This window comes from Lissotriton vulgaris, chromosome 9, assembly GCF_964263255.1.
Source record: "Lissotriton vulgaris chromosome 9, aLisVul1.2, whole genome shotgun sequence".
NCBI classification, from domain to species: Eukaryota; Metazoa; Chordata; class Amphibia; order Caudata; family Salamandridae; genus Lissotriton; species Lissotriton vulgaris.
Window position 1 is genome coordinate 848,634,727 of NC_141697.1, and position 24,484 is coordinate 848,659,210.

Genomic DNA, 24,484 nt, shown 5'->3' on the forward strand with positions numbered 1-24,484 from the left:
GGTGTCGGCGACCTGATCGGAGCAAACAGGCCTTGGCAAATGCAAGCCACGCAGAAGTTGAAAGATGCTGTTCACTCGGACCAGCAAGGTCAGAGCGAGGGCTCCTTTTCACAGGAGCTTGGGTAGGTCTGGAGCAACCAGACCTGCTGTTTAAATCTTCGGGTTCGTCGCCAAGATGGCCGCTGACCACGTGGCTAGTGGCCGGGATGGCGCGTCGAGTGGCACAGTGCAAAAGGGCCCCACGCAGATCGTGGAGATGCTGGGGGGCTGATCTTCGGTGCAAGGGCTGCTCGGTGGTGGGGGTTCTCAATCCCCAAAGCACAACGTCGAGGATGCCTCAGAAGCTGCGCAGTCAGCTTTACGAGTGTCTTCCAAGAGGTCCGGTCCCACGTCACTCGGTGCCTCCACGGGTCCCTTCTTCGCAGGGACTGTGGATCGGGCTTTGAGAGGTCTGGGAGTCTGGTTCTTGTCGGGCTCTGGGCTCGGTCTCCGGCGGGAGGCGGCGGCAAAGCAGACGTCGAGTTGCTGGTTGGTACCTGTGTTCACAGGGTGGTCACTCCTTGGCCACAAGGGAGATTCTTCTTCAGTCTTCTGTGCAGCAGAATGTCGAAGTCCAGTCTTCTTCTTAGTTTTAAGTTGATTTCGGGATGATCTGCTGTGCAATGGCACTGCTCCCCCTCTTATTCCCAAACTGGGGGTGGATCACCTACTAGGTCCCTCCTCTGGGTGGAACCAGGAAGGGGGGCGGTTACACCCCCTTTCCTTTGTCCAGCTCCGCGCCAGGACTGGGGCTGGAAGGCCCCAGAACCGGTTTGGACTGGCCTATGCACGGGGACACCTTGTGTGCCCCGGGCATGTCTGATTCTTTTCAGCCCTGTCCTACCTAATACACAAAATCCTGTCTGGGGTGGTGCTCGCACCTCCCAAGGCAGGAAACCCTTTGTCCAGGCCACCATCTGCCGAGTTTCGGTCAGCAGCAGGAGGCCAGACTTGTGTCTGTGGTGGCAGCGTCCATTTTGTGAAGCTGAGGCTCTGTTTAACTTTAACCGGGGTTAAGGCTACGCACATGTCGTGTCCCTCTAGAAGGGTGGAATGCTATCCCCGTCGCCAGAATTGGCGAGGGGATAGTATTCCAATTCGTATGACACCTTACTCGACATGTTTTGATAAAGCCAAACCAAAGATAGCATTTAACCGCGAGGATTATAATGCACTTAAGAGTATATGGTATGGCAATATCCCGGAACGGCTTAGGGAGTTGTTCCCGACAGCTGCAGACAGGCTCAGCTCATGCCAGAGCACCATCTCACATATTTCCAAGCACTCTGCCTCCAGGATTGATGAGGCCTTCCATAGGAGTGGCTGATAGGAACATATGTGTCCAGTTTAGGGTTAGGCACAGACATACTGTACCTAAGTAAGAGGTGGTTACACCGACTTACCCCAGCTGAGTGATCAGCCAGTTGTGTCAAATATGGAGGCCAGGCCAGGGGTGGCACAATACGTGCTGCAGCCCCTGGTAGGCCTTGGATACACCTATGCCCTGGGCACCTAGGGTGCACTAGTACAGGGGCTCATAAGGTGAACCAGTTCCAATTCGTAATGCACCTAAAGTGCATTGGCATTAATTTAGAGAGAGAACAGCAGGCTGTGGGTCTGATTAGCAGGCCCACAGCCACATTAAGTCAGAAACCAGTGAAGCAAAAAGCAAAAATTTGGGGTGACCATAGGATAGCAGACCCTACTCTCCTACATAACCCCCCCCCAAACGCAGGGACATTAGACTAACCTTGACCAGTTGTGTCTTCATGTTCTAAGTGGAAGTACCTGGAGAGACCATCTGCGTTGCCATGGTCAGTCCCTGGGCGGTGCTCCACTGTAAAGTCCATCCCCTGTAGGGAAATGGACCACCTGAGTAGTTTGGGGTTTTCACCCTTCATCTGATTAAGCCATAGGAGGGGCTTATGGTCGGTCTGAATCTTGAAGTGAGTGCCAAATAAGTATGGTCTCAGCTTCTTCAGGGCCCACACCACAGCAAAGGCCTCCCTCTCTATAGCTGACCAACGTTTCTCTCTGGGGGTCAGCCTTCTGCTAATGAAAGCAACGGGCTGGTCCTGGCCATCTACATTAAGCTGTGAAAGCACTGCTCCCACTCCCAACTCAGAAGCATCTGTTTGGACAATGAACTCTCTTGAGTAGTCAGGACTCTTCAGGATAGGTGCAGAGCACATGGCCTTCTTCAGGTCATCAAATGCCTTTTGACAGATTTCTGTCCACTGAACCTTTTTGGGCATCTTCTTGGATGTCAGATCATTAAGAGGAGTCACAATGGACCCATAGTTCTTAACAAACTTCCTGTAGTACCCAGTCAGGCCCAAGAAAGCTCTGACCTGAGTCTGGGTAGTTGGAGGGGACCAGTCCTTGATGGTCTGGATCTTACTCTCCAGTGGTTGAACTTGGCCTCCACCTACAAGGTGGCCCAGGTATACAACCTTGCTCTGCCCTATCTGGCACTTGGTTGCCTTGATAGTGAGGCCTGCCTTCTGCAGAGCCTCAAGCACTTCCTTCAGGTGGATCAGGTGATCCTCCCAGGTGGAGCTAAAGACAGCAATATCGTCCAGATAAGCTGCACAAAAGTCATCCAACCCAGTGAGGACTTGGTTCACCAACCTTTGGAAGGTGGCAGGTGCATTTTTCAAACCAAAGGGCATCACCACAAACTGATAATGCCCACTAGGGGTAGAAAATGCTGTCTTGGCTTTAGACTCCTCAGCTAACCTGATTTGCCAGTAGCCAGCTGTCAAGTCAAATGTGCTCAAATATTTGGCAGAAGCCAACTTGTCAATGAGCTCATCTGCCCTTGGAATAGGGTGTGCATCTGTCCTGGTGACAGCATTGAGTCCTCTGTAATCCACACAGAACCTCATCTCTCTCTTGCCATCTTTGGTGTGAGGTTTGGGGACCAGAACCACTGGGCTAGCCCAGGGGCTCTCTGAAGGCTCAATGACACCTAATTCCAGCATCTTTTGCACCTCAGTCTTTATACAGTCCCTGACGTGGTCAGGTTGCCTGTAAATTTTGCTCTTTACAGGAAGACTGTCACCAGTGTCCACCACATGTGTACACCAGTTAGTCTGACTGGGTGTCAATGAGAACATATGCCCGTATGCCTGTAGAACTTGTCTGCAGTCATGTTGCTGATGTTCAGTGAGGCTGCCACCTAAGGCCACACCATCAACTGAACCATCCTCAGGGTTCTGAGTGAGCAGGTCTGGGAGAGGGTCACTCTCTTCCTCCTGTCCCTCATCTGTAGCCATGAGCAAGCCCATGTCTGCCCTGCTGACATATGCCTTCAATCTGTTCACATGGAGCACCCTGTGGGGGCTCCTGGGAGTTCCTAGGTCCACCAAGTAGGTAACCTCTCCCTTCTTTTCCAGAATTGTATGGGGTCCAGACCATTTGTCTTGGAGTGCTGCTGGGGCCACTGGCTCCAACACCCATACCTTCTGTCCAGGCTGAAACTCAACAAGGACAGCCTTTTGGTCATGCCAAGCTTTCTGTAATTCTTGGCTAGCCTCAAGGTTTTTGGATGCCTTTTCCATGTACTCTGCCATCCTGGAGCGGAGACCAAGTACATAGTCCACTATGTCCTGTTTAGGCTTTTTGAGAGGTAACTCCCATCCTTCCTTCACAAGACACAGGGGTCCTCTTACAGGGTGCCCAAACAACAATTCAAAGGGGCTGAAGCCAACCCCCTTTTGAGGGACCTCTCTGTAAGCGAACAAAAGGCAGGGCAGAAGGATGTCCCATCTTCGCCTGAGCTTTTCAGGTAATCCTTTAATCATGCCCTTTAGGGTCTTGTTAAACCTTTCAACAAGCCCATTGCATTGTGGGTGATAAGGAGTGGTGAACTTGTAGTTTACACCACATTCCTTCCACATAGCTGTCAAATATCCAGACATGAAGTTGGTACCTCTATCTGATATTACCTCCTTAGGAAACCCCACTCTGGAGAAAACTCCAAGTAAGGCCCTGGCCACAACAGGAGCTGTTGTGGTCCTAAGGGGAATTGCCTCTGGGTACCTGGTGGCATGATCCACTACCACCAGTATGAATCTGTGCCCAGATGCTGTAGGGGGATCCATTGGACCAACAATATCAATCCCCACTCTCTCAAAGGGTACCCCCACCACAGGTAGTGGTATCAGGGGGGCCTTTGTTGTTCCACCTGCTTTACCACTGGCTTGGCAGGTTTCACAGGAGCGACAAAACTCCTTGGTGTCTTCAGACATGTGAGGCCAGTGAAAGTGAGGGACAAGCCTGTCCCAAGTCTTGTTCTGGCCTAGGTGTCCTGCTAAAGGAATATCATGGGCCAAGGTGAGTAGGAAGCCCCTAAATTGCAGAGGTATAACCAACCTCCTGGTAGCACCAGGCTTGGGGTCTCTAGCCTCTGAATAAAGGAGTCCATCGTCCCAATATACTTTATGGGCACCTTGAGCATTCCCAGCAGCCTCAGCAGCAGCCTGCTGTCTGAGGGGTTCAAGAGAAGGACAGGTTAACTGAGCCTGCCCCAAGTCTGCCCTAGAAGGTCCCCCTGTCCCCAGAAACTCAACCTGATCAGGTTCAAGTTCTTCAGGGACAGTTCCTTCAGGGGTCTCAAGATCAGTTTCCTGTGAAGCCTGATCCTCACTTGTAGGCAGTTGGGAAGGCGCAGCCTTAACCCTCCTGTTCTTCTTCTTGGGAGGTACTTGGTCCATTGTTCCAGGATCCAAGACCTGAGGTTCAGAGAGGCACTTTTTGGCCTGTGACCTAGTCACAGCAAGGACATGTGATGATATCCCTAACATCTCTGCATGAGTCCTGTACTCAACTTCTGACCATAGAGAGTTCTCCAGGTCATTGCCCAACAAACATTCTACTGGGAGATCAGCACTAACCACAACTTTCTTTAGGCCAGTTACCCCTCCCCAGGAAAAGTTAACAAGTGCCACACTATGTGTAGTAGTGACATTGCTGGCATTGGTCACCAGGTAATCATCGCCTGGCATGTATTGTCCAGGGTCCACAAAGTTAGGTGTCACCATAGTGACACTGGCACATGTGTCCCTGTAAGCTTGAGCCACTTTGTTGTTAATCAAAGGTGTCTGTCTGTATTTGCCCAGATTACTGGGACTTATGTCAGGGACCAAATCTAGGTCCCCTTCACAAACCAGAACAGCCTGTGTAAGAGTTCTGACTAGGTCAGAATCTCCTCCAGTTCCCAAAGTGATTCCCACTAAACCCTTGGCTTGAGGACCAACACTGCTAACTGTACTAGTGGGTGCAGGTGCCTTAGGGGCTGCAGTGCTGGGGGCTCCACCCTTTTTACACTCACTTGTCCAGTGAGAGGTGTTCTTACAAGTTTTACACCAGGGTTTCTTCTGACCTTCTTTCTTCTTCTTCTTGGAAGTTTGGGACCCACCCTCTGTCTCAGTTTGGGGCCCTGTTGAAGACTTCTGGTCTTTAGCTTTCTGCTCCCCACCCTTCTGGTCTGTTTTCTTCTGGTCACCACCCTGGTTCTGGTTCTGGTTCTTTTGCTTAACTCTGGTTCTTACCCACTTATCTGCCCTCTTTCCCAATTCTTGGGGAGAGGTCAAATCTGAGTCAACCAAATGTTGATGCAACTGCTGGTTCTGACAATTATTTAAAATTTGTTCTCTCATCAGCAAATTGTACAATCCTTCATAGTCTGTAACCTTGCTTCCCAGCAACCATCCCTCCAGAGCCTTAGTGGCACATTCAACAAATTCAGACCAGTCCTGAGTCTGTGTCTTCTGGGTATCTCTGAACATTAACCTGTACTGTTCAGTGGTTAAGCCTAACCCATCAATCAGAGCACTCTTCAGGACCAGGTAGTTTCTAGAATCCCCATCACTAACTGTGAGGAGTCTGTCTCGGCCTCTACCTTCAAAGGAGAGCCACAAGATTGCTGCCCACTGCTCCTGAGGGATCTGCTGTACTCTGCAGGCTCTCTCCATTGCAGTAATCCATTTATGGATGTCATCCCCAGCTTTGTAGGGGGGCACAATCTTACTCAGGTTTCTATTATCAAAAGACCTGTCTTTATCCTTGTGGATATTGCTGCCACCAGTGGGTTCTATTACCCCACTCTCTCTAGGCTGTCTTGCTCTAGCAAGTTTCTCCTTAGCCAGGGCAACCTCTAATTCTTGCCTCTGGATCCTAAGCTCAGCCTCTCTCATCTTGGCCTCATGTTCCCTTCTCTGAGGGCTAGTCATCTCCTTTCTGGAGTGACCATGAGAGCCTCTAGAGACATGGGAGGTATTGGATTCACCTGAGTGATGCCTTCTCCTCCTATGGCCCTGGTTAAGTCCACCTGGGGGTCTGAATGGGTTGTTACCTGATTCATTCCCAAGTTGACTTAAGTTAGCCTGGTTCAGTCTACTGACCAGCACCTGACTATCTCTGTCATCATCTGACTCACTGCTTTCCACCTCCTCCTCCTCTTCTTCTTCCTCTTCCTCTACATCTACTTGAGGAGCTCCAGTGGTGGAGGCTTCCTCATCTACTAGGATGATAGGGGCAGGGGGGTCTACAGTGTCATCCTCTGAAGGATGGCCTCCTTCAGCATTCCCTGTGGGGTTTGCTTTAGAGGTCTTTAGAGCTTCAGACTGATCCAAGAGCTCTCTTAGGTGGTCTGCAGTAGGGGAAGGCCCTGTCTTCAGACCCCTTAAGACACAAAGCTGTCTTAATTCCTTAAAGGGAAATATAGCAAACTGGGATGGTGCCCTTGGAGGGTCACTCTCAACAGGAGTAAGTCCACTGGACCCCTCTGTTCCAGACATTGCTCTAGTGTGGGTGGATGTGTTGCAATCTACCTACACTGGTGTTTACCTACTAAACCTATCTAGTAGTTGTAGCTAGGGTGTGCTACTCCCTTTGCTCTACAACAACTAAGTTCAGTAGAACTTATGTATACTAGTCTTGTTTTATATGTACCTAGCAGGTACCTGTATGATCTTTCAAATGATAATCTCAAAGATTGTAATGGTAAAACAACAGCAAGCTCAGATCCCAATCCGCTGCTCACCAATGTGAGAAGTTGGCCTGGTATATAATGCTCACTAATTCTAGTGATCACTTTGTACCATGCCAAGCAACCCTTATGATGATGGTTGTAATTCAACCTTGTAGACCAGTTATCCTAGTGGTAACGTGGACAAAGCAGTCTTAGGCTAAACTCTGAAAGGCATGTGAAGCCAGCTGTTATACCATACACAACCCCCTTGAATACCAAATGAAAGGGACACCACACAGATATATATTGAAAATATATATTGATTTATTAACTATTAAAATCCCCTGGACTCTTTATGAGCACAGAAGCACAAGCGTTAAATCACAAGACAGTTTAAAATACACAAAAGTTGCACAATATGGATGAGCCCTAGGGGCCACCTAAACCATATACTAAATAAGTGGTATAAGAGATACCTAAAGGAAAGTGAAGAGGCCTAGGGCCTTGGGAATCGCTGGAGCTATTCGAGACTGGAGTTAACTAAGTCGGGAAAGGCCCACGGGACTCGGGTGCAGTGTTCAAAGTGCACGCACTTCTCAATACAAAGTCTATGGTGCGTAAAAAGTACAAAGTTAGAAAGTTAGGAACCTTCCGAGTGACCTACGGAGCTGAAACTTAAAACACAGGCCCTTGGGATGTGTACCAGTGCAGGAGCACCGGCGGAGCTGAGTTACCTCACCCACAGGAAGCGGGTGCACAGGGTCGAAGATGTGTCGGGTTTCGTCACGCTGGTCGATGGTGCTTGGAGCAGGAGATGCTGCAGGCGGCTCGATGAGAAGAGTTCCGGTGGATCCAAGGGTGGATCAGAAGAGTTGAAGACCTGAAAGCAGAGGGGACAGTGTTCAAAGTCACTAGCCAGTGACTGCCCTGGAACCAGAGTGGAACCAGGCGATGTCGGGTGCAAACAGGCGTTGTCGGGTAGCTTCTTTCTGCAGCCACGTGGATACCCGGGGTCGAGGACGTCCAGGAGTCGGTCACGAGCTGTCCCACGTAGGCTTCTCGCTGTTGGCGGTGTCGGCGACCTGATCGGAGCAAACAGGCCTTGGCAAATGCAAGCCACGCAGAAGTTGAAAGATGCTGTTCACTCGGACCAGCAAGGTCAGAGCGAGGGCTCCTTTTCACAGGAGCTTGGGTAGGTCTGGAGCAACCAGACCTGCTGTTTAAATCTTCGGGTTCGTCGCCAAGATGGCCGCTGACCACGTGGCTAGTGGCCGGGATGGCGCGTCGAGTGGCACAGTGCAAAAGGGCCCCACGCAGATCGTGGAGATGCTGGGGGGCTGATCTTCGGTGCAAGGGCTGCTCGGTGGTGGGGGTTCTCAATCCCCAAAGCACAACGTCGAGGATGCCTCAGAAGCTGCGCAGTCAGCTTTACGAGTGTCTTCCAAGAGGTCCGGTCCCACGTCACTCGGTGCCTCCACGGGTCCCTTCTTCGCAGGGACTGTGGATCGGGCTTTGAGAGGTCTGGGAGTCTGGTTCTTGTCGGGCTCTGGGCTCGGTCTCCGGCGGGAGGCGGCGGCAAAGCAGACGTCGAGTTGCTGGTTGGTACCTGTGTTCACAGGGTGGTCACTCCTTGGCCACAAGGGAGATTCTTCTTCAGTCTTCTGTGCAGCAGAATGTCGAAGTCCAGTCTTCTTCTTAGTTTTAAGTTGATTTCGGGATGATCTGCTGTGCAATGGCACTGCTCCCCCTCTTATTCCCAAACTGGGGGTGGATCACCTACTAGGTCCCTCCTCTGGGTGGAACCAGGAAGGGGGGCGGTTACACCCCCTTTCCTTTGTCCAGCTCCGCGCCAGGACTGGGGCTGGAAGGCCCCAGAACCGGTTTGGACTGGCCTATGCACGGGGACACCTTGTGTGCCCCGGGCATGTCTGATTCTTTTCAGCCCTGTCCTACCTAATACACAAAATCCTGTCTGGGGTGGTGCTCGCACCTCCCAAGGCAGGAAACCCTTTGTCCAGGCCACCATCTGCCGAGTTTCGGTCAGCAGCAGGAGGCCAGACTTGTGTCTGTGGTGGCAGCGTCCATTTTGTGAAGCTGAGGCTCTGTTTAACTTTAACCGGGGTTAAGGCTACGCACATGTCGTGTCCCTCTAGAAGGGTGGAATGCTATCCCCGTCGCCAGAATTGGCGAGGGGATAGTATTCCAATTCGTATGACACCTTACTCGACATGTTTTGATAAAGCCAAACCAAAGATAGCATTTAACCGCGAGGATTATAATGCACTTAAGAGTATATGGTATGGCAATATCCCGGAACGGCTTAGGGAGTTGTTCCCGACAGCTGCAGACAGGCTCAGCTCATGCCAGAGCACCATCTCACATATTTCCAAGCACTCTGCCTCCAGGATTGATGAGGCCTTCCATAGGAGTGGCTGATAGGAACATATGTGTCCAGTTTAGGGTTAGGCACAGACATACTGTACCTAAGTAAGAGGTGGTTACACCGACTTACCCCAGCTGAGTGATCAGCCAGTTGTGTCAAATATGGAGGCCAGGCCAGGGGTGGCACAATACGTGCTGCAGCCCCTGGTAGGCCTTGGATACACCTATGCCCTGGGCACCTAGGGTGCACTAGTACAGGGGCTCATAAGGTGAACCAGTTCCAATTCGTAATGCACCTAAAGTGCATTGGCATTAATTTAGAGAGAGAACAGCAGGCTGTGGGTCTGATTAGCAGGCCCACAGCCACATTAAGTCAGAAACCAGTGAAGCAAAAAGCAAAAATTTGGGGTGACCATAGGATAGCAGACCCTACTCTCCTACAACATGGCTTGGTAGTTCGGGCTGGACTGTTCCCATGAGGCACAGGGTCAAGGCTGATTTGCATATAACCAGTGTCTGACCAAGGGTGGTGTGGAGTGCAAAAAAACGATGGATTTAGGCCCAGATCTTTGTACTGGGGTAAATATAAGACATTGTTCTGCATTCTGTCCATCAACTGTGTTTTTTGCAATTTTCACCCCTAGTGGGCTGGGTATGCTCAGACGTGAGTCCCAGGCTCTCCACATCACTGGAGTCAAGCTATCCAGGCTGAAGAAGGCTAATAGCCAGAAACCGATCCTTGGATGCTTGATTCCGGTCTAAGAAAGACATGGCTTGGTAGTTTGGGCTGGACTGTTCCCATGAGGTACAGGGTCAAGGCTGATTTACATATAGCCAGTGTCTGACCTAGGGTGGTGTGGAGTGCAAAAAAACGATGGATTTAGGCCCAGATCTTTGTACTGGGGTGAATGTAAGACATTGTTCTGCATTCTGTCCATCAACTGGGTTTTTTGCAATTTTCACCCCGAGTGGGCTGGGTATGCTCAGACGTGAGTCCCAGGCTGTCCACATCACTGGAGTCAAGCTATCCAGGCTGAAGAAGGCTGATAGCCAGAAACTGGTCCTTGGATGCTTCATTCCGGTCTAGGAAAGACATGGCTTGGTAGTTCGGGCTGGACTGTTCCCATGAGGCACAGGGTCAAGGCTGATTTGCATATAACCAGTGTCTGACCAAGGGTGGTGTGGAGTGCAAAAAAATGATGGATTTAGGCCCAGATCTTTGTACTGGGGTAAATATAAGACATTGTTCTGCATTCTGTCCATCAACTGTGTTTTTTGCAATTTTCACCCCGAGTGGGCTGGGTATGCTCAGACGTGAGTCCCAGGCTCTCCACATCACTGGAGTCAAGCTATCCAGGCTGAAGAAGGCTGATAGCCAGAAACCGATCCTTGGATGCTTGATTCCGGTCTAAGAAAGACATGGCTTGGTAGTTTGGGCTGGACTGTTCCCATGAGGCACAGGGTCAAGGCTGATTTGCATATAGCCAGTGTCTGACCTAGGGTGGTGTGGAGTGCAAAAAAACGATGGATTTCGGCCCAGATCTTTGTACTGGGGTAAATATAAGACATTGTTCTGCATTCTGTCCATCAACTGTGTTTTTTGCAATTTTCACCCCGAGTGGGCTGGGTATGCTCAGACGTGAGTCCCAGGCTCTCCACATCACTGGAGTCAAGCTATCCAGGCTGAAGAAGGCTGATAGCCAGAAACCGATCCTTGGATGCTTGATTCCGGTCTAAGAAAGACATGGCTTGGTAGTTTGGGCTGGACTGTTCCCATGAGGCACAGGGTCAAGGCTGATTTGCATATAGCCAGTGTCTGACCTAGGGTGGTGTGGAGTGCAAAAAAACGATGGATTTCGGCCCAGATCTTTGTACTGGGGTGAATGTAAGACATTGTTCTGTATTCTGTCCATCAACTAGGTTTTTTGCAATTTTCACCCCGAGTGGGCTGGGTATGCTCAGACGTGAGTCCCAGGCTGTCCACATCGCTGGAGTCAAGCTATCCAGGCTGAAGAAAGCTGATAGCCAGAAACTGGTCCTTGGATGCTTCATTCCGGTCTAGGAAAGACATGGCTTGGTAGTTCGGGCTGGACTGTTCCCATGAGGCACAGGGTCAAAGCTGATTTGCATATAGCCATTTCTGACCTAGGGTGGTGTGGAGTGCAAAAAAACAATGGATTTAGGCCCAGATCATTGTACTGGCGTGAATATAAGACATTGTTCTGCATTCTGTCCATCAACTGTGTTTTTTGCAATTTTCACCCCGAGTGGGCTGGGTATGCTCAGACATGAGTCACAGGCTCTCCACATCACTGGAGTCAGGCTATCCAGGCTGAAGAAGGCTGATAGCCAGAAACCGGTCCTTGGATGCTTGATTCCCGTCTAGGAAAGACATGGCTTGGTGGTTCGGGCTGGGCTGTTCCCATGAGGCACAGGGTCAAGGCTGATTTGCATATAGCCAGTGTCTGACCTAGGGTGGTGTGGAGTGCAAAAAAACGATGGATTTAGGCCCAGATATTTGTACTGGGGTGAATGTAAGACATTGTTCTGCATTCTGTCCATCAACTGTGTTTTTTGCAATTTTCACCCCGAGTGGGCTGGGTATGCTCAGACGTGAGTCCCAGGCTCTCCACATAACTGGAGTCAAGCTATCCAGGCTGAAGAAGGCTGATAGCCAGAAACTGGTTCTTGGATGCTTGATTCCGGTCTAGGAAAGACATGGCTTGGTAGTTCGGGCTGGACTGTTCCCATGAGGCACAGGGTCAAGGCTGATTTGCATATAGCCAGTGTCTGACCTAGGGTGGTGTGGAGTGCAAAAAAACGATGGATTTAGGCCCAGATCTTTGTACTGGGGTGAATGTAAGACATTGTTCTGCATTCTGTCCATCAACTGTGTTTTTTGCAATTGTCACCCCGAGTGGGCTTGGTATGCTCAGACGTGAGTCCCAGGCTATCCACATCACTGGAGTCAGGCTATCCAGGCTGAAGAAGGCTGATAGCCAGAAACCGGTCCTTGGATGCTTGATTCCCGTCTAGGAAAGACATGGCTTGGTGGTTCGGGCTGGGCTGTTCCCATGAGGCACAGGGTCAAGGCTGATTTGCATATAGCCAGTGTCTGACCTGGGGTGGTGTGGAGTGCAAAAAAACGATGGATTTAGGCCCAGATCTTTGTACTGGGGTGAATGTAAGACATTGTTCTGCATTCTGTCCATCAACTGTGTTTTTTGCAATTTTCACACCGAGTGGGCTGGGTATGCTCAGACGTGAGTCCCAGGCTCTCCACATCACTGGAGTCAAGCTATCCAGGCTGAAGAAGGCTGATAGCCAGAAACCGGTTCTTGGATGCTTGATTCCGGTCTAGGAAAGACATGGCTTGGTAGTTCGGGCTGGACTGTTCCCATGAGGCACAGGGTCAAGGCTGATTTGCATATAGCCAGTGTCTGACCTAGGGTGGTGTGGAGTGCAAAAAAACGATGGATTTAGGCCCAGATCTTTGTACTGGGGTGAATGTAAGACATTGTTCTGCATTCTGTCCATCAACTGTGTTTTTTGCAATTGTCACCCCGAGTGGGCTGGGTATGCTCAGACGTGAGTCCCAGGCTCTACACATCTCTGGAGTCAAGCTATCCAGGCTGAAGAAGGTTGATAGCCAGAAACCGGTCCTTGGATGCTTCATTCCGGTCTAGGAAAGATATGGCTTGGTAGTTCGGGCTAGACTGTTCCCATGAGGCACAGGGTCAAGGCTGATTTGCATAAAGCCAGTGTCTGACCTAGGGTGGTGTGGAGTGCAAAAGAACGATGGATTTAGGCCCAGATCTTTGTACTGGGGTGAGTGTAAGATATTGTTCTGCATTCTGTCCATCAACTGTGTTTTTGCAATTTTCACCCCGAGTGGGCTGGGTATGCTCAGACGTGAGTCCCAGGCTCTCCACATCACTGGAGTCAAGCTATCCAGGCTTAAGAAGGCTGATAGTCAGAAACCGGTCCTTGGATGCTTGATTCCGGTCTAGGAAAGACATGGCTTGGTAGTTCGGGCTGGACTGTTCCCATGAGGCACAGGGTCAAGGCTGATTTGCATAAAGCCATTGTCTGACCTAGGGTGGTGTGGAGTGCAAAATAAACGATGGATTTAGGCCCAGATCTTTGTACAAGGGTGCATGTAAGACATTGTTCTGCATTCTGTCCATCAACTGTGTTTTTTGCAATTTTCACCCCGAGTGGGCAGGGTATGCTCAGACGTGAGTCCCAGGCTCTCCACATCACTGGAGTCTAACTATCCAGGCTGAAGAAGGCTGATAGCCCGAAACCGGTCCTTGGATGCTTGATTCCGGTCTAGGAAAGACATGGCTTGGTAGTTCGGGCTGGACTGTTCCCATGAGGCACAGGGTCAAGGCTGATTTGCATATAACCAGTGTCTGACCAAGGGTGGTGTGGAGTGCAAAAAAACGATGGATTTAGGCCCAGATCTTTGTACTGGGGTAAATATAAGACATTGTTCTGCATTCTGTCCATCAACTGTGTTTTTTGCAATTTTCACCCCGAGTGGGCTGGGTATGCTCAGACGTGAGTCCCAGGCTCTCCACATCACTGGAGTCAAGCTATCCAGGCTGAAGAAGGCTGATAGCCAGAAACCGATCCTTGGATGCTTGATTCCGGTCTAAGAAAGACATGGCTTGGTAGTTTGGGCTGGACTGTTCCCATGAGGCACAGGGTCAAGGCTGATTTGCATATAGCCAGTGTCTGACCCAGGGTGGTGTGGAGTGCAAAAAAACGATGGATTTAGGCCCAGATCTTTGTACTGGGGTGAATGTAAGACATTGTTCTGCATTCTGTCCATCAACTGGGTTTTTTGCAATTTTCACCCCGAGTGGGCTGGGTATGCTCAGACGTGAGTCCCAGGCTGTCCACATCGCTGGAGTCAAGCTATCCAGGCTGAAGAAGGCTGATAGCCAGAAACTGGTCCTTGGATGCTTCATTCCGGTCTAGGAAAGACATGGCTTGGTAGTTCGGGCTGGACTGTTCCCATGAGGCACAGGGTCAAGGCTGATTTGCATATAGCCAGTGTCTGACCTAGGGTGGTGTGGAGTGCAAAAAAACGATGGATTTAGGCCCAGATCTTTGTACTGGGGTGAATGTAAGACATTGTTCTGCATTCTGTCCATCAACTGTGTTTTTTGCAATTTTCACCCCGAGTGGGCTGGGTATGCTCAGACGTGAGTCCCAGGCTCTCCACATCACTAGAGTCAAGCTATCCATGCTGAAGTAGGCTGATAGCCAAAAACCGGTCCTTGGATGCTTGATTCCGGTCTAGGCAAGACGGGCTGGACTGTTCCCATGAGGCACAGGGTCAAGGCTGATTTGCATATAGCCAGTGTCTGACCTAGGGTGGTGTGGAGTGCAAAAAAACAATGGATTTAGGCCCAGATCTTTGTACTGGGGTGAATGTAAGACATTGTTCTGCATTCTGTCCGTCAACTGTGTTTTTTGCAATTTTCACCCCGAGTGGGCTGGGTATGCTCAGACGTGAGTCCCAGGCCCTCCACATCACTGGAGTCAAGCTATCCAGGCTGAAGAAGGCTGATAGCCAGAAACCGGTTCTTGGATGCTTGATTCCGGTCTAGGAAAGACATGGCTTGGTAGTTCCGGCTGGACTGTTCCCATGAGGCACAGGGTCAAGGCTGATTTGCAAATAGCCAGTGTCTGTCCTAGGGTGGTGTGGAGTGCAAAAAAAACGATGGATTTAGGCCCAGATCTTTGTACTGGGGTGAATGTAAGACATTGTTCTGCATTCTGTCCATCAACTGTGCTTTTTTGCAATTTTCACCCGAGTGGGCTGGGTATTCTTAGACGTGAGTCCCAGGCTCTCCACATCACTGGAGTCAAGCTATCCAGGATGAAGAAGGCTGATAGCCAGAAGCCGGTCCTTGGATGCTTGATTCCGGTCTAGGAAAGACATGGCTTGGTAGTTCGGGCTGGACTGTTCCCATGAGGCACAGGGTCAAGGCTGATTTGCATATAACCAGTGTCTGACCAAGGGTGGTGTGGAGTGCAAAAAAACGATGGATTTAGGCCCAGATCTTTGTACTGGGGTAAATATAAGACATTGTTCTGCATTCTGTCCATCAACTGTGTTTTTTGCAATTTTCACCCCGAGTGGGCTGGGTATGCTCAGACGTGAGTCCCAGGCTCTCCACATCACTGGGGGTCAAGCTATCCAGGCTGAAGAAGGCTAATAGCCAGAAACCGATCCTTGGATGCTTGATTCCGGTCTAAGAAAGACATGGCTTGGTAGTTTGGGCTGGACTGTTCCCATGAGGCACAGGGTCAAGGCTGATTTGCATATAGCCAGTGTCTGACCTAGGGTGGTGTGGAGTGCAAAAAAACGATGGATTTAGGCCCAGATCTTTGTACTGGGGTGAATGTAAGACATTGTTCTGCATTCTGCCCATCAACTGGGTTTTTTGCAATTTTCACCCCGTGGGCTGGGTATGCTCAGACGTGAGTCCCAGCCTGTCCACATCACTGGAGTCAAGCTATCCAGGCTGAAGAAGGCTGATAGCCAGAAACTGGTCCTTGGATGCTTCATTCCGGTCTAGGAAAGACATGGCTTGGTAGTTCGGGCTGGAGTGTTCCCATGAGGCACAGGGTCAAGGCTGATTTGCAAATAGCCAGTGTTTGTCCTAGGGTGGTGTGGAGTGCAAAAAAACGATGGATTTAGGCCCAGATCTTTGTACTGGGGTGAATGTAAGACATTGTTCTGCATTCTGTCCATCAACTGTGCTTTTTTGCAATTTTCACCCCGAGTGGGCTGGGTATTCTTAGACGTGAGTCCCAGGCTCTCCACATCACTGGAGTCAAGCTATCCAGGATGAAGAAGGCTGATAGCCAGAAACCGGTCCTTGGATGCTTGATTCCGGTCTAGGAAAAACATGGCTTGGTAGTTCGGGCTGGACTGTTCCCATGAGGCACAGGGTCAAGGCTGATTTGCATATAACCAGTGTCTGACCAAGGGTGGTGTGGAGTGCAAAAAAACGATGGATTTAGGCCCAGATCTTTGTACTGGGGTAAATATAAGACATTGTTCTGCATTCTGTCCATCAACTGTGTTTTTTGCAATTTTCACCCCTAGTGGGCTGGGTATGCTCAGACGTGAGTCCCAGGCTCTCCACATCACTGGAGTCAAGCTATCCAGGCTGAAGAAGGCTAATAGCCAGAAACCGATCCTTGGATGCTTGATTCCGGTCTAAGAAAGACATGGCTTGGTAGTTTGGGCTGGACTGTTCCCATGAGGCACAGGGTCAAGGCTGATTTACATATAGCCAGTGTCTGACCTAGGGTGGTGTGGAGTGCAAAAAAACGATGGATTTAGGCCCAGATCTTTGTACTGGGGTGAATGTAAGACATTGTTCTGCATTCTGTCCATCAACTGGGTTTTTTGCAATTTTCACCCCGAGTGGGCTGGGTATGCTCAGACGTGAGTCCCAGGCTGTCCACATCACTGGAGTCAAGCTATCCAGGCTGAAGAAGGCTGATAGCCAGAAACTGGTCCTTGGATGCTTCATTCCGGTCTAGGAAAGACATGGCTTGGTAGTTCGGGCTGGACTGTTCTCATGAGGCACAGGGTCAAGGCTGATTTGCATATAACCAGTGTCTGACCAAGGGTGGTGTGGAGTGCAAAAAAATGATGGATTTAGGCCCAGATCTTTGTACTGGGGTAAATATAAGACATTGTTCTGCATTCTGTCCATCAACTGTGTTTTTTGCAATTTTCACCCCGAGTGGGCTGGGTATGCTCAGACGTGAGTCCCAGGCTCTCCACATCACTGGAGTCAAGCTATCCAGGCTGAAGAAGGCTGATAGCCAGAAACCGATCCTTGGATGCTTGATTCCGGTCTAAGAAAGACATGGCTTGGTAGTTTGGGCTGGACTGTTCCCATGAGGCACAGGGTCAAGGCTGATTTGCATATAGCCAGTGTCTGACCTAGGGTGGTGTGGAGTGCAAAAAAACGATGGATTTCGGCCCAGATCTTTGTACTGGGGTAAATATAAGACATTGTTCTGCATTCTGTCCATCAACTGTGTTTTTTGCAATTTTCACCCCGAGTGGGCTGGGTATGCTCAGACGTGAGTCCCAGGCTCTCCACATCACTGGAGTCAAGCTATCCAGGCTGAAGAAGGCTGATAGCCAGAAACCGATCCTTGGATGCTTGATTCCGGTCTAAGAAAGACATGGCTTGGTAGTTTGGGCTGGACTGTTCCCATGAGGCACAGGGTCAAGGCTGATTTGCATATAGCCAGTGTCTGACCTAGGGTGGTGTGGAGTGCAAAAAAACGATGGATTTCGGCCCAGATCTTTGTACTGGGGTGAATGTAAGACATTGTTCTGTATTCTGTCCATCAACTAGGTTTTTTGCAATTTTCACCCCGAGTGGGCTGGGTATGCTCAGACGTGAGTCCCAGGCTGTCCACATCGCTGGAGTCAAGCTATCCAGGCTGAAGAAAGCTGATAGCCAGAAACTGGTCCTTGGATGCTTCATTCCGGTCTAGGAAAGACATGGCTTGGTAGTTCGGGCTGGACTGTTCCCATGAGGCACAGGGTCAAGGCTGATTTGCATATAGCCAGTGTCTGACCTAGGGTGGTGTGGAGTGCAAAAAAACGATGGATTTCGGCCCAGATCTTTGTACTGGGGTGAATGTAAGACATTGTTCTGTATTCTGTCCATCAACTAGGTTTTTTGCAATTTTCACCCCGAGTGGGCTGGGTATGCTCAGACGTGAGTCCCAGGCTCTCCACATCACTGGAGTCAAGCTATCCAGGCTGAAGAAGGCTGATAGCCAGAAACCGATCCTTGGATGCTTGATTCCGGTCTAAGAAAGACATGGCTTGGTAGTTTGGGCTGGACTGTTCCCATGAGGCACAGGGTCAAGGCTGATTTGCATATAGCCAGTGTCTGACCTAGGGTGGTGTGGAGTGCAAAAAAACGATGGATTTCGGCCCAGATCTTTGTACTGGGGTAAATATAAGACATTGTTCTGCATTCTGTCCATCAACTGTGTTTTTTGCAATTTTCACCCCGAGTGGGCTGGGTATGCTCAGACGTGAGTCCCAGGCTCTCCACATCACTGGAGTCAAGCTATCCAGGCTGAAGAAGGCTGATAGCCAGAAACCGATCCTTGGATGCTTGATTCCGGTCTAAGAAAGACATGGCTTGGTAGTTTGGGCTGGACTGTTCCCATGAGGCACAGGGTCAAGGCTGATTTGCATATAGCCAGTGTCTGACCTAGGGTGGTGTGGAGTGCAAAAAAACGATGGATTTCGGCCCAGATCTTTGTACTGGGGTGAATGTAAGACATTGTTCTGTATTCTGTCCATCAACTAGGTTTTTTGCAATTTTCACCCCGAGTGGGCTGGGTATGCTCAGACGTGAGTCCCAGGCTGTCCACATCGCTGGAGTCAAGCTATCCAGGCTGAAGAAAGCTGATAGCCAGAAACTGGTCCTTGGATGCTTCATTCCGGTCTAGGAAAGACATGGCTTGGTAGTTCGGGCTGGACTGTTCCCATGAGGCACAGGGTCAAAGCTGATTTGCATATAGCCATTTCTGACCTAGGGTGGTGTGGAGTGCAAAAAAACAATGGATTTAGGCCCAGATCGTTGTACTGGCGTGAATATAAGACATTGTTCTGCATTCTGTCCATCAACTGTGTTTTTTGCAATTTTCACCCCGAGTGGGCTGGGTATGCTCAGACATGAGTCCCAGGCTCTCCACATCACTGGAGTCAGGCTATCCAGGCTGAAGAAGGCTGATAGCCAGAAACCGGTCCTTGGATGCTTGATTCCCGTCTAGGAAAGACATGGCTTGGTGGTTCGGGCTGGGCTGTTCCCATGAGGCACAGGGTCAAGGCTGATTTGCATATAGCCAGTGTCTGACCTAGGGTGGTGTGGAGTGCAAAAAAACGATGGATTTAGGCCCAGATATTTGTACTGGGGTGAATGTAAGACATTGTTCTGCATTCTGTCCATCAACTGTGTTTTTTGCAATTTTCACCCCGAGTGGGCTGGGTATGCTCAGACGTGAGTCCCAGGCTCTCCACATCACTGGAGTCAAGCTATCCAGGCTGAAGAAGGCTGATAGCCAGAAACCGGTTCTTGGATGCTTGATTCCGGTCTAGGAAAGACATGGCTTGGTAGTTCGGGCTGGACTGTTCCCATGAGGCACAGGGTCAAGGCTGATTTGCATATAGCCAGTGTCTGACCTAGGGTGGTGTGGAGTGCAAAAAAACGATGGATTTAGGCCCAGATCTTTGTACTGGGGTGAATGTAAGACATTGTTCTGCATTCTGTCCATCAACTGTGTTTTTTGCAATTGTCACCCCGAGTGGGCTGGGTATGCTCAGACGTGAGTCCCAGGCTCTCCACATCACTGGAGTCAGGCTATCCAGGCTGAAGAAGGCTGATAGCCAGAAACCGGTCCTTGGATGCTTGATTCCCGTCTAGGAAAGACATGGCTTGGTGGTTCGGGCTGGGCTGTTCCCATGAGGCACAGGGTCAAGGCTGATTTGCATATAGCCAGTGTCTGACCTAGGGTGGTGTGGAGTGCAAAAAAACGATGGATTTAGGCCCAGATCTTTGTACTGGGGTGAATGTAAGACATTGTTCTGCATTCTGTCCATCAACTGTGTTTTTTGCAATTTTCACCCCGAGTGGGCTGGGTATGCTCAGACGTGAGTCCCAGGCTCTCCACATCACTGGAGTCAAGCTATCCAGGCTGAAGAAGGCTGATAGCCAGAAACCGGTTCTTGGATGCTTGATTCCGGTCTAGGAAAGACATGGCTTGGTAGTTCGGGCTGGACTGTTCCCATGAGGCACAGGGTCAAGGCTGATTTGCATATAGCCAGTGTCTGACCTAGGGTGGTGTGGAGTGCAAAAAAACGATGGATTTAGGCCCAGATCTTTGTACTGGGGTGAATGTAAGACATTGTTCTGCATTCTGTCCATCAACTGTGTTTTTTGCAATTGTCACCCCGAGTGGGCTGGGTATGCTCAGACGTGAGTCCCAGGCTCTACACATCTCTGGAGTCAAGCTATCCAGGCTGAAGAAGGTTGATAGCCAGAAACCGGTCCTTGGATGCTTCATTCCGGTCTAGGAAAGATATGGCTTGGTAGTTCGGGCTAGACTGTTCCCATGAGGCACAGGGTCAAGGCTGATTTGCATAAAGCCAGTGTCTGACCTAGGGTGGTGTGGAGTGCAAAAGAACGATGGATTTAGGCCCAGATCTTTGTACTGGGGTGAGTGTAAGATATTGTTCTGCATTCTGTCCATCAACTGTGTTTTTGCAATTTTCACCCCGAGTGGGCTGGGTATGCTCAGACGTGAGTCCCAGGCTCTCCACATCACTGGAGTCAAGCTATCCAGGCTTAAGAAGGCAGATAGTCAGAAACCGGTCCTTGGATGCTTGATTCCGGTCTAGGAAAGACATGGCTTGGTAGTTCGGGCTGGACTGTTCCCATGAGGCACAGGGTCAAGGCTGATTTGCATAAAGCCATTGTCTGACCTAGGGTGGTGTGGAGTGCAAAATAAACGATGGATTTAGGCCCAGATCTTTGTACAAGGGTGCATGTAAGACATTGTTCTGCATTCTGTCCATCAACTGTGTTTTTTGCAATTTTCACCCCGAGTGGGCAGGGTATGCTCAGACGTGAGTCCCAGGCTCTCCACATCACTGGAGTCTAGCTATCCAGGCTGAAGAAGGCTGATAGCCCGAAACCGGTCCTTGGATGCTTGATTCCGGTCTAGGAAAGACATGGCTTGGTAGTTCGGGCTGGACTGTTCCCATGAGGCACAGGGTCAAGGCTGATTTGCATATAACCAGTGTCTGACCAAGGGTGGTGTGGAGTGCAAAAAAACGATGGATTTAGGCCCAGATCTTTGTACTGGGGTAAATATAAGACATTGTTCTGCATTCTGTCCATCAACTGTGTTTTTTGCAATTTTCACCCCGAGTGGGCTGGGTATGCTCAGACGTGAGTCCCAGGCTCTCCACATCACTGGAGTCAAGCTATCCAGGCTGAAGAAGGCTGATAGCCAGAAACCGATCCTTGGATGCTTGATTCCGGTCTAAGAAAGACATGGCTTGGTAGTTTGGGCTGGACTGTTCCCATGAGGCACAGGGTCAAGGCTGATTTGCATATAGCCAGTGTCTGACCCAGGGTGGTGTGGAGTGCAAAAAAAGATGGATTTAGGCCCAGATCTTTGTACTGGGGTGAATGTAAGACATTGTTCTGCATTCTGTCCATCAACTGGGTTTTTTGCAATTTTCACCCCGAGTGGGCTGGGTATGCTCAGACGTGAGTCCCAGGCTGTCCACATCGCTGGAGTCAAGCTATCCAGGCTGAAGAAGGCTGATAGCCAGAAACTGGTCCTTGGATGCTTGATTCCGGTCTAGGAAAGACATGGCTTGGTAGTTCGGGCTGGACTGTTCCCATGAGGCACAGGGTCAAGGCTGATTTGCATATAACCAGTGTCTGACCAAGGGTGGTGTGGAGTGCAAAAAAACGATGGATTTAGGCCCAGATCTTTGTACTGGGGTAAATATAAGACATTGTTCTGCATTCTGTCCATCAACTGTGTTTTTTGCAATTTTCACCCCGAGTGGGCTGGGTATGCTCAGACGTGAGTCCCAGGCTCTCCACATCACTGGAGTCAAGCTATCCAGGCTGAAGAAGGCTAATAGCCAGAAACCGATCCTTGGATGCTTGATTCCGGTCTAAGAAAGACATGGCTTGGTAGTTTGGGCTGGACTGTTCCCATGAGGCACAGGGTCAAGGCTGATTTGCATATAGCCAGTGTCTGACCTAGGGTGGTGTGGAGTGCAAAAAAACGATGGATTTAGGCCCAGATCTTTGTACTGGGGTGAATGTAAGACATTGTTCTGCATTCTGTCCATCAACTGGGTTTTTTGCAATTTTCACCCCGAGTGGGCTGGGTATGCTCAGACGTGAGTCCCAGGCTGTCCACATCACTGGAGTCAAGCTATCCAGGCTGAAGAAGGCTGATAGCCAGAAACTGGTCCTTGGATGCTTCATTCCGGTCTAGGAAAGACATGGCTTGGTAGTTTGGGCTGGACTGTTCCCATGAGGCACAGGGTCAAGGCTGATTTGCATATAACCAGTGTCTGACCAAGGGTGGTGTGGAGTGCAAAAAAACGATGGATTTAGGCCCAGATCTTTGTACTGGGGTAAATATAAGACATTGTTCTGCATTCTGTCCATCAACTGTGTTTTTTGCAATTTTCACCCCGAGTGGGCTGGGTATGCTCAGACGTGAGTCCCAGGCTGTCCACATCACTGGAGTCAAGCTATCCAGGCTGAAGAAGGCTGATAGCCAGAAACCGGTTCTTGGATGCTTGATTCCGGTCTAGGAAAGACATGGCTTGGTAGTTCGGGCTGGACTGTTCCCATGAGGCACAGGGTCAAGGCTGATTTGCAAATAGCCAGTGTCTGTCCTAGGGTGGTGTGGAGTGCAAAAAAACGATGGATTTAGGCCCAGATCTTTGTACTGGGGTGAATGTAAGACATTGTTCTGCCTTCTGTCCATCAACTGTGCTTTTTTGCAATTTTCACCCCGAGTGGGCTGGGTATTCTTAGACGTGAGTCCCAGGCTCTCCACATCACTGGAGTCAAGCTATCCAGGATGAAGAAGGCTGATAGCCAGAAACCGGTCCTTGGATGCTTGATTTCGGTCTAGGAAAGACATGGCTTGGTAGTTCGGGCTGGACTGTTCCCATGAGGCACAGGGTCAAGGCTGATTTGCATATAACCAGTGTCTGACCAAGGGTGGTGTGGAGTGCAAAAAAACGATGGATTTAGGCCCAGATCTTTGTACTGGGGTAAATATAAGACATTGTTCTGCATTCTGTCCATCAACTGTGTTTTTTGCAATTTTCACCCCGAGTGGGCTGGGTATGCTCAGACGTGAGTCCCAGGCTCTCCACATCACTGGAGTCAAGCTATCCAGGCTGAAGAAGGCTAATAGCCAGAAACCGATCCTTGGATGCTTGATTCCGGTCTAAGAAAGACATGGCTTGGTAGTTTGGGCTGGACTGTTCCCATGAGGCACAGGGTCAAGGCTGATTTGCATATAGCCAGTGTCTGACCTAGGGTGGTGTGGAGTGCAAAAAAAACGATGGATTTAGGCCCAGATCTTTGTACTGTGGTGAATGTAAGACATTGTTCTGCATTCTGTCCATCAACTGGGTTTTTTGCAATTTTCACCCCGAGTGGGCTGGGTATGCTCAGACGTGAGTCCCAGGCTGTCCACATCACTGGAGTCAAGCTATCCAGGCTGAAGAAGGCTGATAGCCAGAAACTGGTCCTTGGATGCTTCATTCCGGTCTAGGAAAGACATGGCTTGGTAGTTCGGGCTGGACTGTTCCCATGAGGCACAGGGTCAAGGCTGATTTGCATATAACCAGTGTCTGACCAAGGGTGGTGTGGAGTGCAAAAAAACGATGGATTTAGGCCCAGATCTTTGTACTGGGGTAAATATAAGACATTGTTCTGCATTCTGTCCATCAACTGTGTTTTTTGCAATTTTCACCCCGAGTGGGCTGGGTATGCTCAGACGTGAGTCCCAGGCTCTCCACATCACTGGAGTCAAGCTATCCAGGCTGAAGAAGGCTGATAGCCAGAAACCGATCCTTGGATGCTTGATTCCGGTCTAAGAAAGACATGGCTTGGTAGTTTGGGCTGGACTGTTCCCATGAGGCACAGGGTCAAGGCTGATTTGCATATAGCCAGTGTCTGACCTAGGGTGGTGTGGAGTGCAAAAAAACGATGGATTTCGGCCCAGATCTTTGTACTGGGGTGAATATAAGACATTGTTCTGTATTCTGTCCATCAACTGGGTTTTTTGCAATTTTCACCCCGAGTGGGCTGGGTATGCTCAGACGTGAGTCCCAGGCTGTCCACATCGCTGGAGTCAAGCTATCCAGGCTGAAGAAGGCTGATAGCCAGAAACTGGTCCTTGGATGCTTCATTCCGGTCTAGGAAAGACATGGCTTGGTAGTTCGGGCTGGACTGTTCCCAT